A 12,525-nucleotide genomic window follows, 5' to 3' on the forward strand; every position below is an offset into this window, starting at 1 on the left:
TTTTTATACCTAAATACAATTATACAATACAGTACATTATTCTAAAGACATTATATTGGTTTTGAATATGATGATTGCTGTAGATTTTTACTCTTAGGCTGATGACTACAGCAAAAAGTTTTCAGTTTAGTATTGAAAAAAAAATACTGATCGGTATTATTAAAGTGAAATGAGAATTAATTTCCAGTTAGGGTAAAGGGACGTTTGGCAGATAGGAAATTCTGTACTGCTCTATTCAGTTCAGTGGCTATGAATTTGTGTTAAAAAATGTGTGAATGTTCTGTGCAAAGTTTGAACCCCACTAGCCACTAAAGTCAATTGCTTTTCTCAGATAGAATGCAGGGAATCAACATTGGCATTAGAACAAGCAGCAATCTTTTGCTTCCAGTAGCCATATGGACCCTTCCTAAGGTATCTATAGACATTAGATAGACATATCTAATATCTAATATATATCTATTATCTGTGGTACAGCTTTTGATAGTCCTGCAGACAAAAAAAAGTATGAATACAAAAAGTCAAGCTGTACCACCCAATACTCCTGCATAGCCAAATTAGGAATATTCATGCAAGCCAAAAAAACTTTGCTATAAAAAAATCTAAGGCCAAAGTTCTTTTAAGTTTTGGATAAAAGTGTGTTTTGGATAAGTGTGTGAAATTTTTGGCAACTTTTGGAAATGAGCCTTCCCTATTTGCAATGATCACCAAGTCAGGCAATGATGGGGAATCAAATATAATAACTAACAGAAGGTAGGGAGAAATCTTTTATTAACAAAACCTGGTCGTGAAACAACTGTTAGTTAGGGGAGTTTCTCTAACAGTTAGCAAATTGCACCTTGCTTACTTTTGTGTCCCTGGGAAAGGGAGTAAAAAGAGATCTCTCCAATGGTAAAAAAAATAAGGGAGCTTAACTATGAATCTCTATCAAAGGCCCAGATAGAAGTATAAACCCAACAGGTGTTCTAATTTTTCCCAACTACAAAACCAGGCAAAAAAAAAGCTTTGGCTTGGTGTTCTTTTTAATTACGTTATCTCGTTGTACAGAATAGTCTGTTTGCAAATCCATTTATTTATATGTACCCATTGATCAAGGAATTATGTGGATCTGAAGCAAATGCAAAAAGTATGAAACATTTATTTCACAAGGATTATATTATCTCACAGTGCACATATAGAAAAATATCCACCTGACACAAACTATTGCTCTATTACAGTTGACATGACAGATAGTGGACACACAATATTACCTGCAAATGCAGGTGTTTTCCAACCTCCACCAGCAGATAGAGAGAGGTATCCAAGCCGGTAAAAGAGATCCAGTACATCTGCAATTCATTTGATACCCTTGAATTATTGGAATTGGGGAAAATTTATATTCATTTACAACAGCAGTTCATACCAGAGGGAGAATGTCTCTCCTTTTAGCTGACTGGATGAAACTGCTGCTCTTTGCATACAAGTTAATTCATAGCTGTATTGCTGTCAGAGAGTCATCAGAGCTGCTTTCTACAAACTTGAGGAAAAGTGGAGAGGTTATCTAGCGATTCGCAGGATTTTAACTAAAACTGAAGGCTTGAATTTATTAAATACCATTCTGATGGGGCTGCAGAGGGATATAAAAAGTATTGTTTTAAATTTATTCTCTATGAACTCAAATTTCCCTATCTCCAGTTTTTAGGGAGGTGCCTGCTCCCACCAAGGGGTCTATTTACAAGGTATATATAAGTGAATCTTACATTCATTGAAACGATCTTTGGTAGAGAATCTTTCATGTGATTCTCCACCAGGGAATGTTTAAGTTGCTTCATAAATAGACCCCTATGGGTGTATATAGAGCTGCAGGATATGCACACTGTGCCCAGGTCTGTGCAAGTAAGCAGCATTCTTGTAGAGGAATGGGATATTTTTTCTGCAGTTGAGCAGAAGATATTTAAAAGTGGACCTAAGGAAGATCTTATCTGTTTTGTTCAAAACTTCAACATCAGGTTTTATTGTTGTTTTTGGAACATAATGGGACGTTCCCGCTTCCCCCCACTTGTGTGGTCTAAGTTTCTGGAATTAAAAGTAAAGCTCCCCAACAGAGACTTTGAAATAAAAACTTGACAGATGTTCTTCTTTTTCTCTGACCTACACAAAACTTAGTAAAGTTGTTACTTATGGTTATGTTTGGTGCTGTCTGTTTTCCCATTGATAGGTTTACTTTATACTTCATAGTCTGTCTGATTAGCATCAAACAAACAGCAGGGAACAAGAAACCAAATAGGGTGAAAAACAGCAAAAAAAATTTGACAGACAAGATTCTAATCGTTTCCTAATCCTTCTAAATATTTTAATTAGACTGTAACAGGGTTTAACAGTTTCAGGCCTCCAAATTTTAGTTAAAATTCTACTTATCCAATCATTTTCTAATTTGCAATAGAAACCTCTAACCAACGGCTTAGCTGCCATGGGTAACACACTTTTCCTGAAGATTTAATAAACCAGCTCCACAGAATAAGCAAGCGGCTGCAAGCAGAATGGACCTCATGAATTAAAGTGTCTGAAAAATTAGTATTGCCCATTGCAATCAAACTCATCCCATCTCTTACCTGCACGGCAGATAAGAAAGATGGCTCCTGGAAGGTTGCCATGGCCAATAACTCCTTTTGCTTCAAACCAAGTTTCAAAGACTTTTGGACATGAGGTCAATATATATTTGTATTGATGCAAAGCATCATTACACATTTAATCTATGCTCAGCAATAGTGAAGGCCACAGCTTATCGCTTTTCCTTTCCAGAATATGACAGCTGTAGTTTATATTAAGTTAGAGATCCACTTATCCAAACCTACAAAAAATATATTGTGTTGTGACATATTCAAGTTAAACCTCCTATAATTTCTCATGAGAATTCCTTTTACTTATTTTGGAGTTTGAACAGAAGTTTATGCTGCTTAAAAGCTAAAATCTACAGGTTTTATAATAAACCATCGTATGTGATGAATTAAATGCTTAGACTAAATTATATAAAGGTAAACTTGTCCCTTTAAAGGGTGAAGCATGCATGTCCCCACCGGTCTCTTAAAATATATTAAGTATTTGGTGACTGGCCAGCTAATTACCAGACCTGAAAGCAGTCTTATGGTGAGGGGGACTGTAGTATGTAGTCTACATTATCATATATGTATTTTTCACCTGATTACAAAAAGTGTTTGTACAAGGACCCTTATAACAGGGACCAGCTATTATTTTGTTAAGCTGAATATATAAAAATAATAAAAATAGAGACATTAAAGCAACCTGCTTTAGATTTACTTTAGCATAGGATGAGTGTAAGAGCTGTACTTGGGTCATTGGGGTAGAACAGGTGTCCTAAAATGCCCATGTGGTGCCTGGTATCGAAGGAATTATTTTATAATGTGCTAATATTTGTTCCTTAATGTGGAATTTGTTGTAATACCAAATGCCCCATGCTTGCCATCTTGACCAGAAATTATATGACCAATGGGCCTGCCTCTGTGATGTGATGTTAAGTGATGGGAAGTCAAAGGGGGTATGGAGGATCAGTTTCATAAGAAAGGTCTTTTAAAATGTACTAAACAAAAGAGATGTATAGGTACAAACAAAAGACTTTTGTTGAAAGTAAGCCTACTATACAATCAAAACTACTACTAGAGTACGAAAACAAAAAAAAATATATATATATATAGCAGCTACTGAATTGGAATTAGGTGGTGGTTAATTCATAGAGATATTAACATTAGGGTTTCTGAAGAATGATGAATGTTGATGTTGATCGAGTTGGTCATAGTAAATGTGGGAAGAGGTAAATCTCCCATACAGCACTGGAAGAATTACCAGGAATCTGGTATCTATTAACTGAAAGAGCAGTTCCAAAACTTCTATAATAAGGGTTATTGTTTCTTTGTGTATAGCATAAATAGTAGCTCTGGAGAAATTATTGAAATAAAAATGGAAGCTAAATCAGTGGCTTTGTTATTTTGTGTTGTGAAGGGTTTGTGGTTAGATGAGGCTGCTGGCAAACAAGTTACCTTTGAAGATATTACTAACATGGCCATATATCTTTTTTACATAATACCAATATTTTTTTGCTGATGCAATAATTTTAACAATACAATACATGACCATGTTGTGCATCGCCTATATGGTTAACTGAAAATGCTGCATCTCCTCTCTTATATTTTCTTACCATGCTGATCAACAGTGCATGATGTAAAATTTCCTACTGCAGCACTCATTACAGAAAGGAATGTAGAGTATTCTCTTCAGCTAGTACAAGTGGATGAATCAATCTGCGGTAACTACCCAGCCACCTGAACTCATGTACCAGCATCATGGAAAAGTGCAATGCTAAAATGTATTTAAGGATGATGGTAGAAAATCTCCACTGTAAGATTATGTATAGAAATATAAATATGGGAATTAAAAGGGTAACAAAAGCTATGATGTGATGAGAACACAGAGTCTCATTTGGGAGTCAAACTCTTACTCCTAGGACCAGCTTATACAAAATAGGTATTTCAGCTTTAGTTATATATCAACAGCTAGCTTCATGTACCTCCAGTAGAATCCAGTAGTTCCAATGACGTTCCCTTCTCACGGGCTAAAGAAGAATTTTTTAATGCAAGGGGGGTAGTGTAGCTAGCTATTACAATGAGAGATTAAAGGAGATTCCTTTCAGCCCAAAAGTGGGCATAGTTGGAGGAGCTGTTTTTAAAAAGGCCCTATAGCTACCAGGACAGCTGAAAAGCTTTACTTCATTTTAAATCATCCTAACTGCCCCTAACTAAAACAACTATGAAATCAATGGTCCTGATTTATTAAAGCTCTCCAAGACTGGAGAAGATAGACTATCATAGGTGAATCTGGGTGATTCAGCAAACCTAAAATGGATTCCTAAAAATAATTTGCTATTAGTTGGCAACTATTTTCAATCCTGGACCATTTCAGGTTTACTGGATCACCTATGATAGGATATTTTTTCCAGTCTTGAAGAGCTTTATTAATCAGGTCCTTTGTGTTTCTTCGGATGGGATCATATTTTGCAATACATCTAAAGGACTTACGTGGTTAAAAAGGGGCAAGCTGTTAGTCACTCCCTGTCTGCCTTCACCACCCTGCAGAGGTAGTAAAAAACTTTTTAATGTTTGTGATGGCAGATCCCTTTAGGTCTATAAATATTAACTATTATTGTGTCTCAGTCTCCAAGCTGAGAGAATTTTTAATATTCAAAACAGCTGATCTCCTAAACCAGACACCCAGAATAATGTGTTGTTTGTTCCCACTGTGCTGTAGGCATGATGACTGATATATAAACACATAGGAAAAAAAGTTCCTGTTAGGACAGATTTGCTTGTTCATCACCTAGCCCTAGTCAGTGCTGATTTTCTAAAATGGAACAAACCTCGGCTAGAGTGGTTCATATATTTTATTTAGTATTTCACATGTATTTGACTGTTATAACTACAGCTACATTAAACCGTATAAACACAAGAGTTTATGTTTTTCTTTGTTAACTCGTCAGTCTGGATAAAACTAAAATTTAGTGAGAAGTGACTTATAAATCAAATTATAGTTTTAAAAAATAGTATTCAATTGACTGTTAAAATAGCAAGTTTTAAATATCTTGGTGTTTTAACTATGCAAAGTATGGCCAGCTGATACCGTTTCTCTAGAATTTACAACTAAAGTAAGTGGAGCAGTGGAGACTCATTAGGGGCCACAGACTGCTGTACAGTGAACGTAGTTCTAATGCTGTGTGCAGTGGTCTTTAGATGCAACCACAGAAAGGGCAAGAGATCTACAACTGGGTTTTAAAGTAACATTTTGTGCTAAAATTTTATTATTACATAAAACACTCCAAAAGCCATATACTATATAAAATACAGCTAATTTCTTTTATATTTAATTTATTGACTAGAGAAACTTAAAAAAGTTAGATATGGGGATCTCCAACTTTTCTAACTGTTGCTGAGCTTCCAACAAGCGAATCTCTCTTTATAAGAAGCAACACAGTTAATAAATTAACTTCTTGGAAGGAAGGAGGGGGTGCTATAGTTTCCTAGAAACAAGAACTAAACCAGAGGGAAAGTAATGCTTAATTGCACAATAGGAAAATTTTTCGATGACAATTAGTAGGAAGCCAATAATGGAAAAAAATACTGACCATGTTGTGCTTGAGGATTCTCTGTACAACTGGGGTAAAGACCTCAATGACCACCATGGAACGAGGGCGTTCTCTACAGTGCTGTAATAACAGAAACGTTAGGGGAGTGTTAATAAAAGAAACAGGACATAACAGTAAATTGTTTTTTTTTTATGCACATTTGGGTGAGAAATTTTTTTTGGATTACAGATTTAAAGTATATGTATAGGCAATAGATAAAACAGCCTGTAATAAGAAGAAACTAAAGATGAGCATTAAAAATGTGTGACCAGGCAGGGCTTTACTGCACAAAGAGACAAGCGATTCCCCTTCTGCAATAAGCATTCTTTCCTGCCTGATTGCTTTCTTCATCAGCGCATGCAAAGCTCAGTGTTGGTTGCCCGGATTCCCCTGCAATTGCCGGGACTGAATGAACTCCCATGTGCCTGCCTATATCTGTAACCTATTAACCTAAAATAATATGTATAAATGACAGACAAATAATGTATAAATGACACTTCCCTTATGTGTTATATTACTCATTTGGTAGAAAAAGTTAAAATCATTTTCTCTCTGCTCTTGTATCTAGTTCACTAGTTCACTAACCCTCCAAAAAGTCCAAAACACCCAACTACCGCCCATCAGCTACATGGAACATGGTAACCCTGGCAAAGCTGAACAGTTACATATTTGGTAAAAAAGCTGCATATAGATATGAAGCAGTACAATGTTTTATAATATGACACTGGAACTAATCATTTGATGACAGTAAATGTAGAACATCCTACTTCTAACAAATGAAAATAGAATGGCTTATCTAAATATCTACAGAACAGATTCAGATAAGGAGTTCAATAGAGTAATTCTGAACAAAACTGGAATTCTACTTGAATAATCCAGCTCTATCCCAAAGTGCTTTCTGATCAGATTGTCCATACCTTGCAAAAGAATTCACAAAGGTCAGGAGGAGGGTGGTTGTTTTCCAAAAGAGGAGCAATAGCCTGGAAAATAAAAGAAATATAGTGGTCAATGTAAAATTACAAAGTGTCTTAGTATGGCATCACTCATTCTTTGCAGTATAAGCATTATCCATGCTACTTAAGAAAGAAAAAATACTCACAATGAAGTTTCCTTGAGCACTATTGCTGGACAAGAAATCAGATTTATCCAGTGGATTGCAATTGCTAGAAATACTAACTAGTCAGTTGATTAGCACAGCCCCTGCATTGTTGAACATCATAGACCTCTCCTATTCTGAGATCGCCTATTTACGCACAGTACTGGAGTAATTCCTTTGCCCCTTCCTTTACCTTCATACATAACCTTTCCTATACCCGCCAGGGTAAATAAGACGGTAAATACTGTATTCATTTACAGCTTGGATTTGGGGCTGTTGATATCACATGCAAAATGGCAGCCCCCAGCAGCAGACTTCGGGCTTTTAGATTGACTATACTAAAGACATTTGTCGAAATGAATAGTCTAGCAAAAGAGGCTCTTTAAAGTGTATTACACTTTTAAAAAAATTTAATATCTTTTTTTTTTGTTTAGTAAATTGAAGGGCCATCAATGTTGTAGGATTTTATTGATGTTCTCAAAGCAGAGAAATATATGGCATGAAACAAATGATGAAGCTTAACTGGAACTCTCAGGAAGATTCTAACACAAGACTTTTACAGGGGAGCTTGCTAGCTTGATTAATAGAACAAAAACCTGATATAGACATGTACAAGCTTTTTCCCTTCTGATTGTGGGCTGCAGATGAGGTGAACCACAGGAAAGATAGGAGCTCCAGATCAGCCTTGTTTGATCATTCATAAAGATGGCACAACCTTCGTAATTTAGACCAACTTATGGACACTGATCTGTCCATTGTCAATCATAAACCTATCTACAATTAGTCAGCTGCTGAATTCACTACAGATTCACATCTGATTCAGCCACCTTATTGGACTGGTGATCAGACTTGGTCAGTAAAAGTCTTTTAAAAGTGTCTGTAAATATTTAAAGTTGCCAAACCCAGAGAAAAGTTTTCACACAGAATACTAAACCAGAAATGTCTAAACCATGGGAATGGTTGTAGGAACTCTTGTGTAATCATGTTCATATGAAACTGAATATTATTTGGATATCTAATATGTAATCATAAAGCAAGGTCTGCTCAAGGCAGCAGACACTTCAGTCAGACTAACAGTGCTTACTAGAAATTATAGTGTTTTTCCATCTAGCATTAACAGTACAACAAGTGACGATGCTTTACGAGCACAGAGATTTGTTTATTTCTTGTTTCTTTTAAACAACTGTCAAAGTTTCAGAAAACCTGAGCCACCTAATTTTTCCATAACCAAGCAACCAAATGTGCTTGTGTAAATATAACGAAGGTCTGCTTGCTCCATTATGATGTTATCAATTCACCAGAAGAAACCATCATTTTTCATAAGAGAGAAGGTGACTGTGCACATATCAATTGTTCTAGAGCTTGGCAGACACAATGTAAGAAAAAAAGCTTAGTAGGGAAATCTAGTTGGGGAAAGATTGCAACTGATTTCTTATTAAACATGGGGGATCGTAAAAAAACCCTAAAAACCTCACCTCTATTTAAAGACGAGCCCCTATCAGGTTATTTATGCTGTCAGAAAAGTCGCTCTGGTCACCAATGTACACAGAAATAAAAGTAAAGGTAAATCCAAAATCTGGCATAGCCACCCCAACAGACATTGAGGCTAAAACTTTTCACTGGAATACATGTTTCCATGACAGCTGTCTAAGAGTGGAATTCCCTTACATTGTAAAGTTATCCTCTCACTTCCTGTTGAGTCTACCAGTGAGGAAGTGAAGAAAAACTCTAAAACTCTATCCAAACTCTCACTTAAGTGGAAAACAATGTTTTAGCTTTAAATATACTTCAAGGTAAACCTGTGGCATGCGGTCTCTCGTTACACATATCTGAATAATTTCTCCATCTAGAAAACAGAAATGAGTGGCTTAAGAGCCACATTAGCCTTCTGGAATCCTCTAAACTTTACCTATCAATATTATATACTCAAAGGCTTTGGGTTCTGATTGTATTATAAATAAGCTGGTTTACTAACGTACGGTATATGATATGACGGTGTAAGTCAAAGGTTGGTACCTATTCTATTAAGATATAAAGCCAACGGGGTTTCTTTTTGGATACAGCCACTGGAACGGTAGTTCTTTTTGGATTTTTTAAAATACCTTTTCAAAGTTCGCAAAAACTTGGAACATGCGTACTGGTATTGCATATACTGGTCTTCCAACATTAAGGTGGTGATTGAAGCTCCCAATTGGATTTGCTCTTTTTATCAGAATAGAAGTGAATAATTACCCCATGGGACCAAGACCTTATGGAGAGCAGTAAAATAGTCTCTAAAATATGTTACAAATATTACACATTACATTACTTATGATAAAGTTACCCTGATATTACAGATTTACAGATATTTTCATTTTAATGAATTAAGCCAAAAATACTTAAGTCTGTAAACATCCAGCACATTCTTTCAGTTAAGCTAGTTTTAAAGTAATCCTCGGGGATCCTAGTGCTGAAACTCTAGAGGTCCCAAAAGAAACTTTAGCTTGTTGTATTTTGTTTTCAATATTCAAACGGTACATGAGAAAATTTTGTTCGTTGAACTGGCCAATCTTAAAGGAAATGTACTAGAGTAGACTTGTTTTCAAGGTATATTTGTACCACTTGGGAAAAAGTAAAGCCAAGGAAAATAAAAAAAAATAAAACAAATATTTGAGACAAGTATAGTAATAAAAAAGGAATGAAAAATGTTATATATTTAATTATCCAAGGCTTCACCCATCTGGAATTCCACCTCACTTTTATCTTTCCTAGTTTTTAAATGACATCTTACAACTCAACTTTCACTATGCATGGAACATTGAGGTCTAATTGCCTGCATAAAAAAGCGTTTGTATCAGAACTGCTTCCCTCCTCATACAAGTTAAATGGAATGCAAGAGGAGCTAAAGGGTCTGTGTTAACTGCCTTTGGGTTTCGGTGGTGATAAATTGACATAATTCAGAGATCAATATGGATTCACTGACAGGTGCCTTTGACCTGCTTCAAATGGGCTTGCATTCCTTTAGATTTGTATGGGAATACAAAACCCATAGGGGAAGTCACATGAAGTTCAAAATAAGGGCAAATACAGGTGAAGAGAACCTGTTAATAAACTATAAATGATCTAAGAAGCTGATCTCAAACTAATTTAGAAAGCAAGCGTAATGAGACTCTAAGCAAGCTGCATTGGCCAAATACATTTGCCAATTAACAAAAATCTAAAGTCCATTGACAAAGATTCCATTGGGCCTTTTCGTTGCTTTTTTCTTTCTTTTCTATTTTTTGATTATACTGAGACAAATACTAAGTAAGGATGAATCTAACATTTTAGGTTTCAACCAGAACCAAAAAAATGTTCCACTTACCACAATGATGCTTTCATGCTCCTGAGTGGTTAGATTACTATTCTGTAGTAAAAAAAACAGAGATAAAAAAAGTTGAAAGAAACAGAACTCACATAATGAAGTTGAAAGTATGTCACAAGCCATATACAAACGTCCATTGTATGGTTACCAAAAAGTTCAACAACTTAGGATAGCATTTTGAAAGTATTGCAACATTGCTATATAATATAAATAATATATAATATAATTACATATTATTTGTATGGACAAACACTAAACTACATCCTAATAATCAACAGAAAAAGAACTTATTACAAAGTAAGTACATAAAAAATATATATTTTTGAAAATTTGTGACAAAATATTAAACATTGGGCCTGATTTATATTTAAAGCTATCCAAGGCTAGAGAAATTACATTTTCATCAGCGATCCAGCTGATGAAGCTGATGAAGCTTTCATCAGCGATTTGATCCAGCTTTCATCAGCGATTTTAATCCTGGATCTGGTCCAGGATTAAAAACATTTGCTAACAAATAGCAAATTACTTTTAAGAATACATTCCAGGTTTGCTGGATCACTCAAGGTCAGTGATGATAGTGTATCCTCTTCAGCCTTGGAGAGCTTTAATAAATAAGAGCCAACATATTCTACAAATTTACTGCACATTTTCTTTTAAAACTGCAAATTTGAAGCTTTTTTTGGCTGATTCTAGGAGATTCTGAGGTCATGTTCTGAGTGTCCTTTAGAGTTCTCTTCAAGACTTATAGGAAATTTCACTTTGTGACCACATTTATGTACTTTAAGAGACTCTGAAACTCCAATGCGCCCCACAAAGAAATAACTTATGACTCATGGAAAGGACATACTATATTTTATTAAAAACCTTTACTATCAAAGAGATTACCATTGCATTGGGAAAAAAATGTGGGCTCTGATATAAGGAGCCAAGGATGTGTCCCATACACTTAGAGGTAAGTAAAGCTAAATCTCCTTATTTATCTTGATGCCAATATGAAAAAGCCAAAATTTCAAAAAGAAAAGCATTTTAAATATAATTATCAGAAAAAAAACAAATTTAAAATGGCACTCATCATTTTAAAGAGATTACAGACTGTGTGAACTCTAAAAGAGTGCAAAAGCCAACATGGACACCTGGAAAGTCAAAACACATATGGAGGGAGCTGGAGTTATAATGAAAAAATAAACTAATTCCTCATTTGGGTAAATATTCAACTATTCCAGAATACATTAAAACATTTATTGTGACTCAGATATTAAAAGATAACAGGTTTATAATAAGTCATAAACCTAAGCAATATAAACTGAGCAAATGATAAAAAAAAATTCAATTGCCTTCACCTAAACTGCAAGACAAAATAAAGAGCAGTTTCTAAGATATATGTAGCTGAAATTATTTAGAAATGTAGACTTATTTTTATAAAAGTCCAACTGGATCTAGCATCTAACTGGATCTAGGAGCCTACATAAAATGGACTGAAAACTCAAAAAACAAAGTCTTCTGGAGTTAATACTATTAAAAATAAATCCCTGGTTCCTGGTGGCTTTTTGCTTTGGCCATACATCGTATGGCACACGTGTCGCCTAGTGTAGAGCTTGGCTTTGTGTGGGGCAGGATCTAAAACATTAATGGTCATCCAATGGACCATCGTCATGGAAGTCAACCATGGAGCTGAATGACAAGTCCTGGACCTGTCATCACTGCAGAGCGGCTGCACACGGGTAAGAATGGGCTATAATTGGCAAATATGCTGTACATACATGCTGATTATGGCAGAAGCTCACCACGCACCACTATGTTTGGTTCCACTTTAATGACCTTTATTACAACAAACAGCCTTAATGACTAACAGGAAGGCATTTGAGAATGAAAGGAATGGGGATCAATGTCTTTAAAGGAGTCCAGCTATCAATACTTTCG

General features: G+C 35.4%; 1 long non-coding RNA gene across 1 annotated transcript; it reads right to left on the bottom strand.

Moving 5' to 3' along the window:
• Window positions 1-1,133: 1,133 nt before the first annotated feature.
• Window positions 1,134-10,879, bottom strand: LOC140344847 (uncharacterized). The gene is made up of 4 exons (XR_011923684.1): window positions 10,606-10,879; window positions 7,084-7,146; window positions 6,167-6,247; window positions 1,134-1,325 (listed from the first exon to the last, which is right to left on the bottom strand). It is a non-coding gene; the product is annotated as an uncharacterized lncRNA (long non-coding RNA).
• Between the last annotated feature and the right edge of the window lie 1,646 nt (window positions 10,880-12,525).

This window comes from Pyxicephalus adspersus, unplaced genomic scaffold (genome assembly GCF_032062135.1).
Source record: "Pyxicephalus adspersus unplaced genomic scaffold, UCB_Pads_2.0 Sca74, whole genome shotgun sequence".
In the NCBI taxonomy this organism is placed as follows: domain Eukaryota; kingdom Metazoa; phylum Chordata; class Amphibia; order Anura; family Pyxicephalidae; genus Pyxicephalus; species Pyxicephalus adspersus.